We start from the raw sequence: 17,473 nt of genomic DNA on the forward strand, positions 1-17,473 counted from the left end.
CATAGAAGCAAAAAAACAAAGTAATGACTTTTTCCGTAGTGTCCACTTTTTCCTTTTTATATTGATTATTAGTTCTCAACCTCTTATGTAAGTGCCTCTAGTTTTACTATCCTTAACGTGCTACTCATGCATTCACTAAATTGGTTTTCTGATTCACTTTCACCTTGCACAACTTGTCACTGAAAAATAACAGTTGCAAAGCTAACCCTACTGTTGCGTTGCTGGATTGCCGCTAATCTGCATTTCTTCCATAGATCAGATTGGATACTCATTAAAGTCCATACTCCAATAAAGTCCTATAGAGATGACGCCCATAGGAAGACAGCTTCTCCAAGGATAGTGTTTGGATTCAATCTTGGGATGGGGCTACTGTTCTGAACCGGAAGGAAGACGGGCTGGATATGATTTGGAGAAATCAATGCTTTTTTCCTTCCCTTTTCTGGGAAGAGAGGGATCAACCTTTGTGCTTCTAATTAAGAGATTTAGAGCAAATTTTGCACTGTGCTATTTATTTTAACTTGTACATCTGCTGAAATTTACTGGGCAATCCTGATGACGAAAAACAAGCCCTGATCTAGGAGCTGGGAATTACTGAATTACATTTGGATGTCAGCATTCTTTATAGTCTGCAGCACAACACAATCCTTTAGCTGTGGATTCCCCACCAAACTCAGGATTATCACCCTGAAGATGCTGGAAATATGGGTACTAGTGGCTTCTCAGAGCAGATCATAGTTTTGATCCGATACCTATTTAAGATTAAAAACTACAAGTGTGAAATTCCCAGCTGAGAATCAACAGAAGTGAATGATCTACCCTGCATTAAGCAGCCTTGTCCAATGAATAAGTTCCGTATCATGGTGAATTAACTTTTCCAGACATGATTGGAAAAATGATGTGGCATCAGATTATGCTTTTGGTGCTGTCCAGAGAAACACAAGGAAATGGTCAAAAGGCCGTTTAACAAGCGACAGTAGAGAAAGATATTCCAGTAAACACAGTCAGCACTGCTTTCAAAGTCATATACTACAAAAGCAAAGCAAGCCAAAATACACTTGTCTCCCACATGGCCACTGACTAGAGGCTCTAATACCTAAACTAACTTTCTTTCCTTATCTCCAGCAGGTTACTGATGCTCTGTATAATTCCAAATCAGCTTCTTGCAAATACTGTTTGAAACACCAATACTACCTTCATTTGTCCTCTAAGCTTTGGCTTTGCTGACTAAATCAGTAAAATTGGTATCTTTTTTTTTGTTAAAATGAATTAAAGAAAATGACACAATGAAAACCTTTTTCCCCCCCTCTCTCCCTCACTACAGTTCTATTGCTTTTGGACACTTAACTCCACTCACATTTGCTATCATCAGCTGCAACTTTTAGACAATGGTATTAATGACATGTAGGCCAGGAATTTAATGAATTAAGAGGCCCAAAGGTATATCCTTTCCTGTATTTTCAAATACCTACAGAAATGGCAAACCTGTTTTGTAAATAGACATGTTCTGTATTTTACTTTACAGAAAAGAAACAGGAAGAGATGCAGGTACAGGGCAAAGTCTAACTTTTCTCAAAAAGGCAGTCCCACCAAATTCATGCTTTGAACTATAGTACGAGTAGCAGCTCATGTCATTTGGCAGCTAATACTAATCTGTTTGTTCAGAGATAAAGCCTACATCTTCATTTGATGGTATGTTGTTACTAAGCAGCTTATAAAGCACTTTGACATTCTCAAACAATTGGAAGTAGTCTGTATTCTTTCAGAATCCCCTTCAAACAATGTATGTGGGCAAAATTCTGCTATGTTTCCTGCTCAATCTTTCTCTGCCCTTTGTTTACCAACACTGTTAGGAAATAGATTGTGATTTATTATGAACTTAGACTAAGAAGTAAAAGAACCTATTTAATGCCATAAAATAGATCTGCATGTGATGTTACTGTTCCCTTCCTTCTATATCGGGCTCTTTGACAATGCAAATAAATCTGTTTCATTTCTACCTTTGACAATTGGCAAGTTGTTTCTTCAATGGCTGAAGAATCCCTAGAGTGAATTATGTTTACAGTCATTGTTCCATTCTTACAGAGAAATAACAACCCCAAACCTAAATCCTTGGGGAGAACATGATTGGAGGGAAGAAAAAGAACCTTTTGTTTTCATCATGCAGGAAAAATACATCAGCTAGGAGCAGTCTACTTTTTTTAAAGGAAAAAACAGAAGAAATGGAATGTAGTTTTGCATTTAGCGAGGTTTATACATCTTTCACCACCATGAATATAGATTTTCTCTATTGCATACCTCAGTGTGGTTCGTGGTTATTTTGATGAATGTGAATAATTGTCTCGGTGGTTTTATCTAATATGAGGGCTGCTTCCCGATTTCCTTACATACCACCTTCGGGATACCATTATCCTACTCTTCTTCAAAAGGACAGTAAATCAGACCTATTAAGCCGAAACCCTTTGAGAAGTAAAGGACTATGCATTCAGATGAAGGAAAGCTAGCTAAGTTTAAAACAGTAAGGGGCCAAACTCTTTCCATACAGTGCATATATATGTATACACATTTTAAAAAACCATAAAATGTCTTTAGTTCTATTTGAGTAAAAAGAATCACCTGACGTACATCTTTTCAGTAAAGGAAGATCTGCATTTAGAAAGAGGTTATGTTTCAAGAGATCTAGGCTATATTGTCAGCACCACCAGCTTTCCCTTCCATATTTGATCTCCTGTTCACTGGCATAATTATGAAGCTAGCATATTGAAAACCATGTAGTATTTTATGCAGTTCATTCTGTGGGTGCAAATCAAATCTATTTATTTCAACATTATTCACAATTTACCACCATCACAATTTACAGTCAAAATATGCCCCTATAGTACTCCACTGCTGTAACCAAGAGTAAAGCCAGATCCCAGTGAAACCTGGAGTAAATCATCCTTTGTCTCTCAGGACGTAAATAGTGTTAAATAGATACCTTCCCCATAGGCATGTTTTAAATCCAAATTCCATTACATATAGAAAAAATTTGAAATAGGCATACTGAAATCCAGATTAAAAAAAAGAATGGTTGATCAACTAAAAAGCACTCTAAAGTAATATGGGAAAAGTTTGTGATAGATGCCCACAAATGACCTTGACAGAAATTTAAAATCTGTGTTTGGGGAGACTGAGAAAGAGGGATGCAGTTGCAGATAACGGATCATAAAACAGAAGGAGAAATTATGACTCAGTCAAAGATGTTTTCGAAAGATATGACGGACAAAGAAGAACTTGTATTCTTAAGATATGATCAATGTTACCACTTCCTTTAGAAAGAAGGTATGTGACAGAATAATTGGCAGGCTGCAATATTAATGCAAAGATAATAACTGATTAGTAAGGGGTAGATATAGAAAAGGAAGGAATTTTGCCTTGTACATCAAGGATGCTTACCTGAGACAGGATAAAAGTCTTCAGGAGATGAAAACAAAAGGTCTTTGCCACAGTGGGATCCTATAGATCAATAAACAAAGATAGTATTATGTAGGATATCTTTTGTGAGTACCTCACAGGTCATCTATAGCACAAGGCTATATGATAACAAGGAATTTCAAATACACAGATATATACTGGGAAAGAAAAATGGCAGGACAGAGGATGGAGGTAGATGTTTACTCCAAGTTAATAACAGACTTCTACCCAGGACTCTTCAGAACACCCCAGTTAGCTGGACAAAGCAATAAAAATATCCCTTTCTCCCATACAAGTGATCCAACAAGTTCTTAAACTGTTCTAATGACTGTTGTAGAGGAAGGGATATGTGAAGGTGGGAATAACCCCAAGTGAAAAGTATAAAGTGATAGCATTTGCCAGCCACAAGGGAGGGATGGAAAAAAAAATAAAACAATGGACTTCAGGAAACTCAGTGTGGGTCTGCAGAACCTTAGAGTGAGAGCTAATTGAAAGGTAATATATAGGCAATAGAATTTTGTGTTTGGTGTTTTTCTTTTTTCTCTTCAGAAGCTACAGTTGGCTCATCCTGTTGAATTTTACACTAAGAAACTTGGAGTGGGCTGAAACAACCTCAGATTTTTAACCATTATCTTTGATAACTGATGCAAGACAGATAAGGCATCAGAAGCCTAGAAAGGACACATCTTCAACCAAGGAAAAGGAAAGCCTTGGGATACAGCCAGCAGCTTACTCTCAAGTTCCTGAAGTACTTGAATGAATAATCAAAAAACAGTACTTATGAACATTGGGATTTTAGTCAGGAGATGAATTACTGCTAGTAAACATGGCATGAATACATTAAATCCCATCTACGTACATTCTCTAACAAGATAATAGTCTTTAAGGGTGAGAGAGAAGTACCAAGTTTACACAGCTAGACTTCAGTGGTAGCTCTGGCCATGCTATAGGGCTCTTAGCCTACAGAAACCTGTTCCATACTGAACTGCCGTATGGACATACCCCTGTTTAGGAAAACATACCCAGAGAGCCATCCTCGCTAGAATCAGCTGCTGCCCAAGGTGAAGGGAGCCAAGCATGACCCCGCAGCCAGCAGGGCCGGGGCCTCCCCGGCCAGGCACGGGAGAGCCAGGGAGGCTCCACCAGGAGCCCAGCAGGCCCCTCCACGGTGCGGAGGCAGCCCAAGGCCAAGCCGGGCCGTCGACCCACAGGCCGTGGGGGTGACCAGGGTCGGACTCAGCCCGGCGATCACCATGCGGGCCCACAGTGACAAAGCAGGGCCAAAAAGCCAGGCCGCAGGTCAGAAACACCAGGACGCTTTGCCAGGCGCAGCCATGCCTCAGCTAGAGACCAAGAGCCCTCCGCCATAGCTCAAACAAGGTGTGAAGGGCCCAGGCGGAGCTTAAATAAAGCCCGGGGCGTGTGGGCGGGAGGGGGCTTGGGGAGGCCCAGGTGAGGCTGGTCTCTGATTAGTGCTCTTAGGGCGATCAGTGCCCTCGGGGCCCTGTAGTCATTACTGATGTTTTCTGTCAAAGCGGCAGGAAGCAGCGTGTGAACGTAGTCTGTCTTGTCTAGTGCGTTATGCTCGAATGACCAAGAAAATCCTTAATTAAATTTGTACATAATACTGCATGGTGGTGATAGGGTGAGAATTCAAAACTTTCCTGACATACTGGGGGAATGGTTTGAAATAACAGAATGCAATTTAACAAAGCAATTTTACAAATTTCTACATTTCAGTGTCTAATCTAAAACAGTAATCCTAGGCTCTCGCTAAAGTCAATGGAGAAATTGCCACTATAGGACAACGCGTGGAACAACAGAGTACGCGGCCGCTCAGCGTAACGAAGAGAGATCTCCCTGAGGCGCATTTTTAGGCATGCTAACTCCTTGGATTTGTTAATGACGGCTATTTAATGTAGCTAGGTGTCCACAAAAGCCCTAACCTCAGATACCTCTTGTGACATTTAGAGAAGTGTGTTAAAAATAAATAAAATAATTTGCAATCAGGTAGTAAATAGAAAAACCTGAATTTGAAAAGTCTAATGGCTGGTGACTTGCAAGTAACAGAATTATAGAAAGTGCTTGATTCTAGTTTGCTATAATTTCAGCTTTTCTGTTGGCTGAAATATCACTGAAACATTCTCCTGAACAAAACCACTGTGAGGCCAACACTACTCCCTCTTTCCCTCTACCTCCTCATCAGTACTCTGTTTAAAAGGAGAGCAGCATTTAAATAAATTCCAGTTCATTGGTCTTTTACCTGCCACTGTTCTGTATTTTTGACAGTGCCAGAATTTCCCGTAGTGCTGGCATGTCGCAGACACAAGCATGTATAGGTAGTATTTTTCTATGCCAATGTTCTGGCTATTGTGAAATGGCAGGAGTCTGCAGTAGGCATTCTTCATACATGGGACAGCCTTGCATGAATTGCACGCAGGACACTAGCAGCTGTAGAAATAAATTGTTCGGGGTAGTTACATAGAAAGTGCACATTTTTATTTTTGACTCTGCTCCTGTTTTTAGAAGATGCCAAGACGTCATAATACAAGGACAACACATGTGCTGAGCTACAAGATCTAGTTTTGAAAAGCTTTTGGTAGAGGAAGGACTCTTGTATCCTATAATGAACAGCTTGTACCATTATGTATGCTCTCAGATTAATTTGTGTTATCCAAGCTGCTATAACTATTTTTTAGTACCCAGGAAACTTTCTGTCTTTCTTAAAAAACAAACAAACCCTGAAAACAAACCCCGTCGATCTTAAAATACCTCTGTGGTCACTAACCAGTGCATTTTGGATTCTCTTGCAGAGGCAAATCTGAAAACCCTTGACATTCTATTTCAGACACACTTATTCATACGCAGCATATTAATCACAACTATGTCACTCCATTTGCAATGTTTTGCTCTGAGGACATCTAAAACTACATTCAAACAAAGCTCAGAAGATGAGCTCTAGGGATTCTTACGGTGAAAACAAGCCTTTAGTGGAATTAAAAGTGATGCATCTTGCATTGCAGCAGTTTAATACACTCTCAGTCTACTTTTCAGAAAAAGCATGAAACAGAGAATAAAACAGACCATGAGGCAAGTAAAATTCTGTTAAAAAATTGCTACACCATTTAAAACTAAATGGCATTTATTTCTATTTTTGCTATTGTACTGTACAATAAACAGTGTTGTTTCTAGGTCCATGCCTTCAGTTTCAGTGAGCACAGTTGGGGAACACAGTAAGACTAAATGTCACGCCATCTGGAACCTGCAAGGGACTTTGGCTCCACATTCAGATTTTTGTATAGTGTGTTCAAAACCAAAATCTCAGCAATGAATGCTTGGGAATCTTTTTGCCATTCTATTAATTTCATTTTATCAATTCCCCAAAGTTAATCCAATTCAGGCACTAAAACATGCAAGATAAGTGAAAACTGAGATTTCCACTTTGTATAAATATATATTATATAGATAATATACATTATAAGCAGTGTTTGATTTGCTAATAATCTAAGGAAAACAAAGCCATTTTTTAATATAGGGGGCAACTACTGATTTTGTTCCTACGGGTCTAAATGCATCGACTGTCGTAGATTTAATGCTGATTTAAAGCAATTTATTGACCTGGGCATTTTATGTTAACACTGACAGGCTTCCAATACAAATCAAAGAACAGTCAGATGTCATGCATTTCATTACAAAATCATTCATCACATCACGCTACTCTGAAGTCTAGTAACAGATTAAAATACTGGGGAAAGATGCTAATGAAAAATTCTTCTAGAAATGGAAGACTGCTGTTTTATGCTCAAGGCCTTAGGGTTCTTAGGTTTGTAATTTACCCAACAAGAAGAGAGTTCTCATACTAAAGGCTAAACCTAACTCAGGGGCTTTTTCTTTGTTTATGTCCTTCAGGACAAAATAACTCTACTGAAATGCTATGTTATGAATGCTGCACAATGTCACTGCCCTACAGTCTGTAAAAATAACATGAAAAAATGAGATCATTAGCTCATTTTATTCCTTTCCAAGATGATTTGTGGCTATATACAAAGTACTTTATGCTAAGTAAAGGAGTGTATTCAGTGAGTCTCAGACACACCACTGTAAATCTAGCACAAGTAAAACTTGGACATCTCCAGCTCTCCTTACAACTTTACATATTTACAAATATTATAGAAAGATTTCTCACCAGGTCCTGAAGGATAGCCAAGTAAATACATCTCTGCTTTGCAGCTGAGGAAACTACTGCCAAGAACTCAATATTCATCATTTCAAAGTTTACTCCTACTTTTTGATTTCCTAGTTTCGGGAATCACTTCAAGGCACTCAGATGACTGAGATGCACAAAGATGCTGAGCACTCAGAGGTCCCCCTGGAGTCAATGGGAGATGGACCTACTCAGGAAACCAGCAATTTTTGTCTCAAATTCTGCGCCCAAAGTTAAAAGCTGACTCAGTAAGATAGGCCCATATTTTATTTTATACTCTCCAGTAAAAAACATTCTTTCTAGTTTCTAAATTTCTGTATTTCATATGAAATAGACTATTCTGCCTATTGCATGCAGGTATAAACTTTCTTGGAAAGAATTTATAAGCCATCTTACAGAAGAACCTCTGTGAGTCAAATTCTAATCTAAGATTTGTTAAAATTCCATAGTTGTTTATTTTTGCTACCTTTTGGGAAAAAAACTAACATGAAAATAGGATATTTGGGGAGAAAAATAGTTAAATGCTATGGGAAGTTATGCACTATCTGTACGCATCTTCAACAAACTGCCAATTTATATTTCGAATGCCGCATCCTATTATTTCCTCCAGTGTCTTTTCACTTATTATCAGAATGAAGCTAGAGATATTAAAAGGCCAAAACCACACAGCTGAACCCCTTTCCTCTTACCACCTGTCTTAGAGTTAATATTGCTTATTCCTAGATTTTTCTTTCACTAATTTCATTTATTTAGAAGAGGTTTAACGTAAAGGACAATGTGGTGCCCAAGCATTTGATGGAGGAGGACAGAGGGCAGGCTTTGTGTGTTGCTGCATGTTGAATGAAAAAGCAGGAGTAATATTTTGCAAGTCCCAGGTAGAACTGAATCTAAACAAAGCTCTAATACTCAACCAATTTGAGAGCAAATGAGTCATTTTACATTGTGGCTGTTGATGATGGTGCATTGTTTGTCTTTGTATCTCCCTCAGCACTTTTGATTGCTATAATGCAATCATGGAATCATTTTCAAGAACTGCTTTATATGGCCTCTGCAAGGGAAAGGGAAAGGGAAAGTGCAAAACAGCAGAACCGATCCTGCTGGAATTGAGTTAACTCTAAAATTTAGCTACCACACTGTGCAGAGCAGAATGAGCTCAACCGCTTTTTACTCTATGCAGATTATTCTTATAATTTCTTTCAGTTAATAAAATAAACTGAGAAAAAATTGTGAGGCTGCAGCACAGGCTGTAATGTTGTTGGAAAGCTCTGTAAAGGAGATAGATTCTTTTTTTTTCCTTTTTTATCTGAATGAGAGCTAAGAGGTGTTTCTGTGTTTCAGACCAAACAGGAAGATCTATACAATTGTTCGTAAAACATGATTCACCTCTTGTGACCTCTAAAACGTCTGCTCTCTGCAGCTATTTCCATGGTCTCTCAGTGACTCCAGGAGGTGGTCTTCTATTTAGCATTAGCCAGGGCTGTAGGAGGAAATCTCCAAAAAACATTTCTTGTTCTGTCATCAACTCTTTTAATGCTTGTGGGTGAATCACTTGGGGCACGCCTGCAATGTACAGTCAAGTACAGCACGGAGATTCCAAGCTGATGCATTCGCATGGCATTGCTTAGTAAGGAGCAGAGAATCATGAGATCCGAAAGCAGTCTTGCCACATTTGACATTGCTGTGCCAGACCTTGTAAGTTCAGTCTTTCATCATTACAGGTTATTTGTTCATTTGTGCTGAAACTGTACTGCTCCTGGTTCTGAAGCAGCCATGAACATTGCTACCTCAAGGAGGTGTGTTTCACACTCCATTGCACCGGGCAGACATGCCAGCAGTCTGCCTGAACCTTGAAATCCTACCTGTAAAACAGAGACAATGGTTTGACCTATAAAACATACAGATACAGTAAATAATACATTTTGACAGTATTGTAGAGTTTCCCTAGAGCTCAGTATAGCGATGAGGGCCAGATGAATAATGCAGATGTTTGAGCAAATGCAAAACTGCACAATCCTTAAATTTGTTCCCTCAGAGTCAGTGGATACTTTTGAAAGCATCACTGATTTTCCCAAGTTCTAAGGTGAGGTAAGGGCAGCACTGGTGCCAGTCCCCGAGGGCACTCACAGGCCTTACCGTCCCTGAACAGCCTCACTAGCCCCTCACCTGCTGCCCGCAGGACCAGGAGCTCTATTCCAGGTCAGGCTTGGACCTTCAGCCCTTCTCTGGGCTGTGCTATGGAGGTGCCCGTTTCCAGTTCTCTCCGGGCCCCTCAGCCTCACACCTCGGCTCTGTCTCCTGTAGCCTTTGTCGGGACTGCCCGGAGGAAGCAAGGCAGGACAACCGCGCTTGGTGAGCGCACAGCCTGCCCGGGGCTCACCTCGGCTCCTGCCTTGACCCCCTTTTCAGGGGCAGCTAGCCCTTCCTGCTCCCTGGCAAGTAGTACTAGACTCAAGAAAACCTAGCCCTCCTGCTGTCCTTCTGATCGGGACAGGACATACCCTCACCAGGTGCCCAGCACAGCTACTACAGAATTGTTCACAGTTGGCTGCTTCCACCCAGTTTCAACCAGTAGCCTTGTGCTACCTCTCTGGACCCCTGAATAGCAAAATAGAAGTTAATGCACTTATTACTATTCTCAATTTTATGAAAAGCCAGGATTTTCCCTTGTGTAGTCAGAAATGTGGGAATTCGAGACACTGACCATGTGGTAAAGATGACAACAGCCTCCTGACTTTGGAGACAAGCAGGGATGTCTCCAAAAGTAGTAGAGGTTGAGTTATGAGGATTCTGGAGGACAGAAACTTGGCATTAGCCTGCTCGGAGCATACGGCGGTAAGGCAGTTGCAACCTCCATTTCAGCAGCATACTTGCAATGATAGTGTTGAATGCTTAACTAGACTGACTGCTGTGCTCCAAATACTTAGCACTTATATTGGGTTTTACATCTTCAGGGTACTTTTTGGACATAAATTAATCAGTAACATTTTGATAGCGAGAAAGAGGAGGAGAGAAAGATTAGAAAGATCAGAATTATATCAGCAGCAATGGATAAATGTGCCACGTTTTTCTGATTTAGTCTCAAAGACAGCAAAGAACCAGGTAAAACATAACACTGATAAGAAAAGTCTGTCAAGCTTGCAGGTTAGTTCTAGGTGATAGGATCTGGAGGAAGAAGGGTAAGAAGGAAATCTAACATAATTTCTGTCATACTTTCATAGAGCACTTTTTGAAAAGAAGCCAAAGGACTTTTAATATTGATAAAAGTGCTGGGGATTTTATTGTTGGCAACTGAAGACCTCTAATTATCCACAGGAGAATATGGCATAGAATCGCATTGTACATTACTAACGATTAATTCTCCCTTGTATGTTTTTCTCAGAAGTGATATATTTTGCTTATTCATTTTCTCTTTCTTAAGAGACTACCAATGACAGTGGCTTGAGATTAGATTGAGACTGTCTAAACACTTTGCATAGTTCCCCAAAAATATTTAAGATAGTGTCTGCTTTCTTTTTGACTTAATCTGGTCTGAATTCCAAAAAAATAATCAGGAGGTAAAATTTAGTGTCCATCTATTTATGATATTTTTTATTGTTACAGGTGGGAGACGATAACAGTGTTTGTAGAGAAGGTTTGCTTACTAGTTTTTTAAACGACACCATGGATATAACTTCTCTTAGTGACTATTCCTTCTGTTTTAAGACTATTGCCTGTATTTGCATGCACACATAAACTTTCCAATAAGTTAAATTTTATGTCAAAAGCAGATATTTGCTCCTGTCCACTTGTGTACAAAGAAACTGTTCCTTGACAGGTTCTACAAACTATCAGTCTTATGGGTCAAGTTAATCCATACTAATTGCGCCAGTGATTTTAAGTGGATCACACCCTGATGATGCTACTCCTGTAACAATCTGATGGAGTTTGCCCTAAACTCCTAGGATTCCTACTGTCGCATCTTTCTCTGCCTGGGCTCTCATCTGCTTTGTCACTAAAACCAGAGAGAGTATTGCATACTGCTACTGCAAAGCTAACTCTTCCCATCAGACTGCTCAGTTTCTCCATCTGGTATTTTATGTCATTTAACAAATTAGAACATGAGTGACAGACATAGAAATAATAATTACATCCTATTTTCCCTCTCTCTGGAAGGGCTCAATTAGTTTGTAATGAAAGCATATACATTTTAAAAGTGCTTTGATCATGTTAGCTAGGTGATCCTTCCAGTACCTCTACAAGGCAGCAATTTCACTTTGTTTACTCATTTTGCACATCAAGAGACTGTCAGGATGAGGGTAAGTGATACCTAGTCTGTAGTGGCATGCTTATACATTGAAGGCTTTATGCTACCCATGCTAAACTTAATAGTCAAATTTCCAGGATAGGGCTAGTGGCATTACAATGTAAGGTTGACTCAAAAATATACAACCCTTGCCCTTTCAAGAAAGTTTTGCAGAGTTTCTGAATATAGTTGTTCATTCTTGTGTGTAGTTTCTCCTTTGCTAGTCCTCTACTTTGGTTACCTCTGCCTTTCTTCAGTTAAAGCTCCTGGATTGCTTTAAAAGGGAAAGGTCCAAAGTACGGTAAATTCAGCAATATTCTATATCTTGTCTTCTCTGCTGTAACAGCCACTTTGTCTAACCTAACTCTCATTCAAGGGCAGCAATCTTATCTCCTAAATGAGGAGGACATTCATCTGAAGATCTGCAGGGTATGTGCATCTTCTCTGAACAAAGGTAAAGATCAGGATGGTATTGGGAAGATCGAGGAGGACTAGATGTGCACTCACTGAAACTCACTGTTTCAGAGGAGAGCTTCAAACGGTTTCTAGCCTTCCCTTAAACAATCCACTCTAGGATCCCAACTCCAGACACCAAAAAAAAGTTTTCTCTAGTTCCTTTAAGAAGCTATGTGCAGGGGACTGAAATATGGCCAGGGATTCACCGTAAGAAAGCGCTCCTTTCAGCCTTCTCTGTAATGCCCCCAGTCCCTGCCACTGTCTGTTTTCTCTGACAGACAGATTTAGTGCAACAAACTTATAACTCTCGGTGAAGAGACTAGGCATAAACCTTCCAGTTTGTTGCATGATGGAATTACTCTGTTGTAAACGAGCAATGAATAAATGTACTAAAGGAAAGCATCACTTTTTGTGGGTTCGTATAGTATACAATAAAATATATAGTTCCCCAGTCATAAAATCTATCAAAGTTTTTCAACAGTCCCATATTTTTTACATGCCTTCACAACTGCGAGCAGCTGCCTCTACATATGTTCCTTGATTTTATGCCCACATTACAATGGCATCAGAGCACTCCTAGCTGTGCAGGCACATTTTTTATCCACCTCCAGCCTTCTGTTGCTGGGACAGTAAATGCATTTGATGGAAGAGGAATGGGGGCATGGGGGTAATATAGAGTATGTGGCACAAAACCTCTAATGGAGGTTGGGAGGATTAAATCATAAATGTTTTCTACCCAAACTATGGCACAGTATCCTGTATGAAGCACTCAGTGAAATATATTCAATCTGGCAGGTCTGTTTTCTAAGAAGGCTCATTTATCTTTCATGATAGGGCCACAATTTTATATAGTGGCTTTGATCTGAAGTTCTCAAAATAATTAAATGGATTTGCTATAAATGAGGGCCACTTCTGTCATAGCTGAAGCGTAGCCACCCCCAGAAAAGAACTCCGCAGATGCTTTGTAGTGGAGTATGTGGGGATACAGAGGTATCCTTTCAGCAGTGAGGAATTTGGGGATCCCTCAGTGTGTTTAGTATGCTCCTTACTGTAAGAGCCATCAGAGCCAGTTAGAGAGAAAACACTACTTTTCAGGTCTCATTCACACATGTTTTTAGTAAATAGACTTGGTACCGACTAGAGTGGTTCCTTCAGATCGTTGTGTAAAGAAAAAAAGTTGCAGCCGTTCTGGACTAGAAGTGAAGGCATACTGTCAACTGCAGGAGAAAGTAGTGGGCAGAATGCAAGTAGTTATTGGAATTTAATTTGCACGGTTTGGTAACATCCTCCTCTTTCCTTTTTAAGGAAAAGTATCAAGTAGCCTGTGTAGTATCACAGGTAGGGTTGACATGATATAAAAATGCAACTATAAATTATTCTGTCTCAATCTTTCTAATGTTTTCAAGTTTCCTGTTAACTGATACTACTTAATTTGTAAACTTTGATCTTTTAAGAGAACAGAGTTGGCACGCCATGCTGTGTCTAAGACAAATATCTGAAAAAAGGAGGCCTTCATTTAGGAAAATAATCAGAGTAATTATATACTGTGTTATAAAAAAGCTGGCTACATTTCCAATCCAATTTCAATTACTTCACATGTTTCCAAATCACTGTCATTTCTAGGCTCTAGAGAAGATTCACTGATTAATACCACTGGACCACTATAAACAAACACAACTGGCCCCTCATGGCTCAACAATATGAATTCCAGTAGGAGCTGAAGGACTTTTCCTGCTGGTGTCCTCCATGATGGCAAATTCACGGCTTTGTCTAGTCTAGTTTTAAACAACTGAAGTAATGAGGTTCCACACATTTCTTCTTGAAGATAATCAGAACCTAATAGATGTCTCCAACTGGAAGTATCTCCTGAAGTCCAGCCAAAACTGTATAGCTCCCATCTGTTGACAAGGCATGAAAAAGAGAAGCGGAATGTTTTCCTCTGTCTCTCTTGGAGCACCAGATAAGTAGACATGCTTCCTTGCACTCTTAAAATTATTTTAATTCCTTGCACAGAGAGGCAGGAGAAAGCAGCATTACTCTACCAACAGAACAGGCTCAACCCTTAACCGTTCTTATGGTGGGGATACAAACATTCTCTTTTAGTAAAACAGACAGCTTTTGGTAAGCTTAATCAGATGCAGGGACAGATGAATTAGGGCAGATATGTCTGTCAGTATATCCTGTATGATACAGGGAGTTAGAACTGTTGGGGAGTTTATATTTCCCGGTGTCAAGAGAGCAAATATCCTGACACTTTGTATTGCTCCACTGAGTTGCGTTCCCATGTGAATTCTGCATCAACAAAAGGCTGAGTTAGGAGCGAGGAATATCAGCACTTCTCCTGCGCTGTCTTCCTTTGCTTAACCTTGCCTTTGCTTAACCTTGTCTATGGATGAAACACAGCAAAACTCATCTGAATTTCATGTTGGTGACATCTACTAGACTGAAATTACATCTTGTCATTGAGTTTGGCTGGATAGAGACACAAGGGGTGGTACAAAGCATATACAGCAGTAGGAGCTGCTGTAAGCCAAGGAAATTTTCTGCTAGTGTTCTGTGGCTGAGTGCTTGTCTCTTTATGCTAGTGGAATAATAGAAAATGGCTGTATCCCAGCACAGGTCCATTACGGCCCTCCCCTGAAGGAGTGTATTTTTTGTCTAACAACTGAGTTCATCCCCCCTTAGAGAAGCCCTACTTAAGGTTTTAATCATGAAAACACATCCAGATGTCTTTGCCAATCTTTGTTGTGTGTTTTTCTTAAAAGGAGTTAAGAATAAAATGAATTAAGGGAAGAAAAAAATGGGTAGCACAAGAATCCGATTTAAGTTACTGCAATTGAATCTCATCTCCTGAACGAAATAGTGCAGTAATTAAAGCAGTATTTACAATGCAATAAAGACAAAACTAATTACTGGCAAATGTGCGCTAGATGATGCTTTTTCTCAGGGAAACTAGTGAAGGATCAGGCCAGAGCAATAAATCCTTCAACAACCTCATTTGTTAATTATCTTCATAATCCTCTTGCTTGTAATGATTACCTAATTTATTACCCCCAAACAGGAAAGCAGTGTGAGTTGAAATGACTGAGGCAATCAAGTGAGCCGGAGTTTGTAGGCCTAGCTCTGCAAGCAGGATCCCGGTCTGTGGGAAAGAGATTTTGTGTATCGACTGGTGCCATGACAGTTGAGACTGGGGCAGAATGTGTCAGAAGGCAGAGGCTGCTTCTTATAGGGCTGCATGTTGGACAGGGCTGTGAGTTGCTGCTACACAGCAGACATTCATGGAGATCCTCTTCTTAGAAGGCCTTCCTACCACAATTAAGATCATGGATTTCTTAGCCACACTGAGTTTAAAGGCTTTCATGGGAGACTGATAAGCCAGATGGCTCTATCAAGCAAACTGATAGAAACGATTTTAAGTATATAACTAGCCCCTAATTAAATATGGTACATTGCTTTTCAAAAAAACACACCCAATAAAGTCAGAGCTTACAGATCTGTTTGCATTCTCTGAAGGAGGCATTGGCTGTGGGCATGGAAAAATCATTTGGTATACTGATTCTTCTGGTATACTGGTTTCTCAAAAGTAATTGAACAAGTTCCTTTGTCATGGGTTCTTAAATTAACCAGCCATAGGTAAAAGCAAAAGTCATCACACAGTTAATTAATTGGTTCAAAGATAGAAAATGATGGGAAGGAATGGTCAGTGTTGGTAGCAGAAGGAGGTCATCCAGTGGAGTCTTTGCCGTGCCTTGTACTCTTCGGCGATTACAACACAAGAGAGAAGGCAGCTTTTCCCTCAGAGAGCTTGCAAGTCTGATGTTGAGCCTATATTGTGCAAGAGTTTCCTGGGCTAACTCTTAAGTGAACTAAACTGTACATGGAGAATATTACAGTCCCATACAGGTGTTATCTTCAAGCCTGAAAGCAGCTTGGCTGCATTAATATGGCACTGCATGTAGGCTAACCAGTTCTGCCCATCAGCTGAATTTTATTTGCGAAGGTACAATGCCACGGTGACATGGTTATATAGCATTAGATGGTGGTCTGGGCTAGCCACAGGACCCCTGTACCAATTTCCACTACATGTAAATCAGACAGGACTTGGCAGAACAGAAGGCAGAAATCCTCATCTCTGGAAACCAGTGCGACCACTTAAGACCCGCAAGTATGTATTTAAATCTTGGTAAAAATCTAAAAGGAAAAAGGAAACACAAGGCAAATTAGGAAGAGAATTACGAAGCCACCAAGAAATATCCCCAACAAGATGGTTTCGAGTCACACTTTTGGACCTCCTGAGCCAAGCATGGAGTTGGTTTGTTGTCAGCCCCTGCCCCCCGGCCCCCATCACCCCCAGCCCATGTTGTAGCTCCCAGTCACACTCCCGAGGAAAGCTTGCAGCTGGCGAGAGACATCTGCAGATGTGAGGCTGAGTGGGACCAGGTGGTCACAGATGGTATCTGGCACGCTGCTCGGGGAAGAAGTAAGAGTGGGAACAAATAGAAATGGAATTAAAATCATTTTTACAGGTCTGAGAGCTGAATGACTGATTCCTTCCCTGAGCTGTGCAGACATAGCAGGGCAATAAAGTATATTTTCTAGAGATGACATGCCGGCGGTGAATCACCGATGGTGATGGCTATTTTATTCTTTTCTACTTTCTTAGCCCCACAACATTATTACCCTTTCGCACTGTCAGATATTAAAATCATATTAACGACCAGGAACTGTATTAAACTGTCTGAAAATGAAATAATATGGTAGCACATTTGAAGGTTAGAGACAGCCCTTGGGTGTAATTCACTAAACCGTAATCTACCTGCCTGGTACTCTGCAGATGAAGCAGGAAGCATTGTTTCTGTGAAACTAATTACCGCTAAGATACACGCTCCCCCACCCCCAAACATGCACGCAAACAATATTCTGTACATCTCAAGCTGCTGTTGAAGCTAGACAGCTGGAAAAGGGTAGTCATCCAAGCACAAACCAGCTTAACAGACAATTTTCTTCATTGCACCATCACAGTCTTCCTTAGCACAGCCATAAGGAGAAATATGTTGCTCCTATTACATGCAAAGTGT

This window comes from Calonectris borealis, chromosome 5 (genome assembly GCF_964195595.1).
Source record: "Calonectris borealis chromosome 5, bCalBor7.hap1.2, whole genome shotgun sequence".
NCBI lineage: Eukaryota > Metazoa > Chordata > Aves > Procellariiformes > Procellariidae > Calonectris > Calonectris borealis.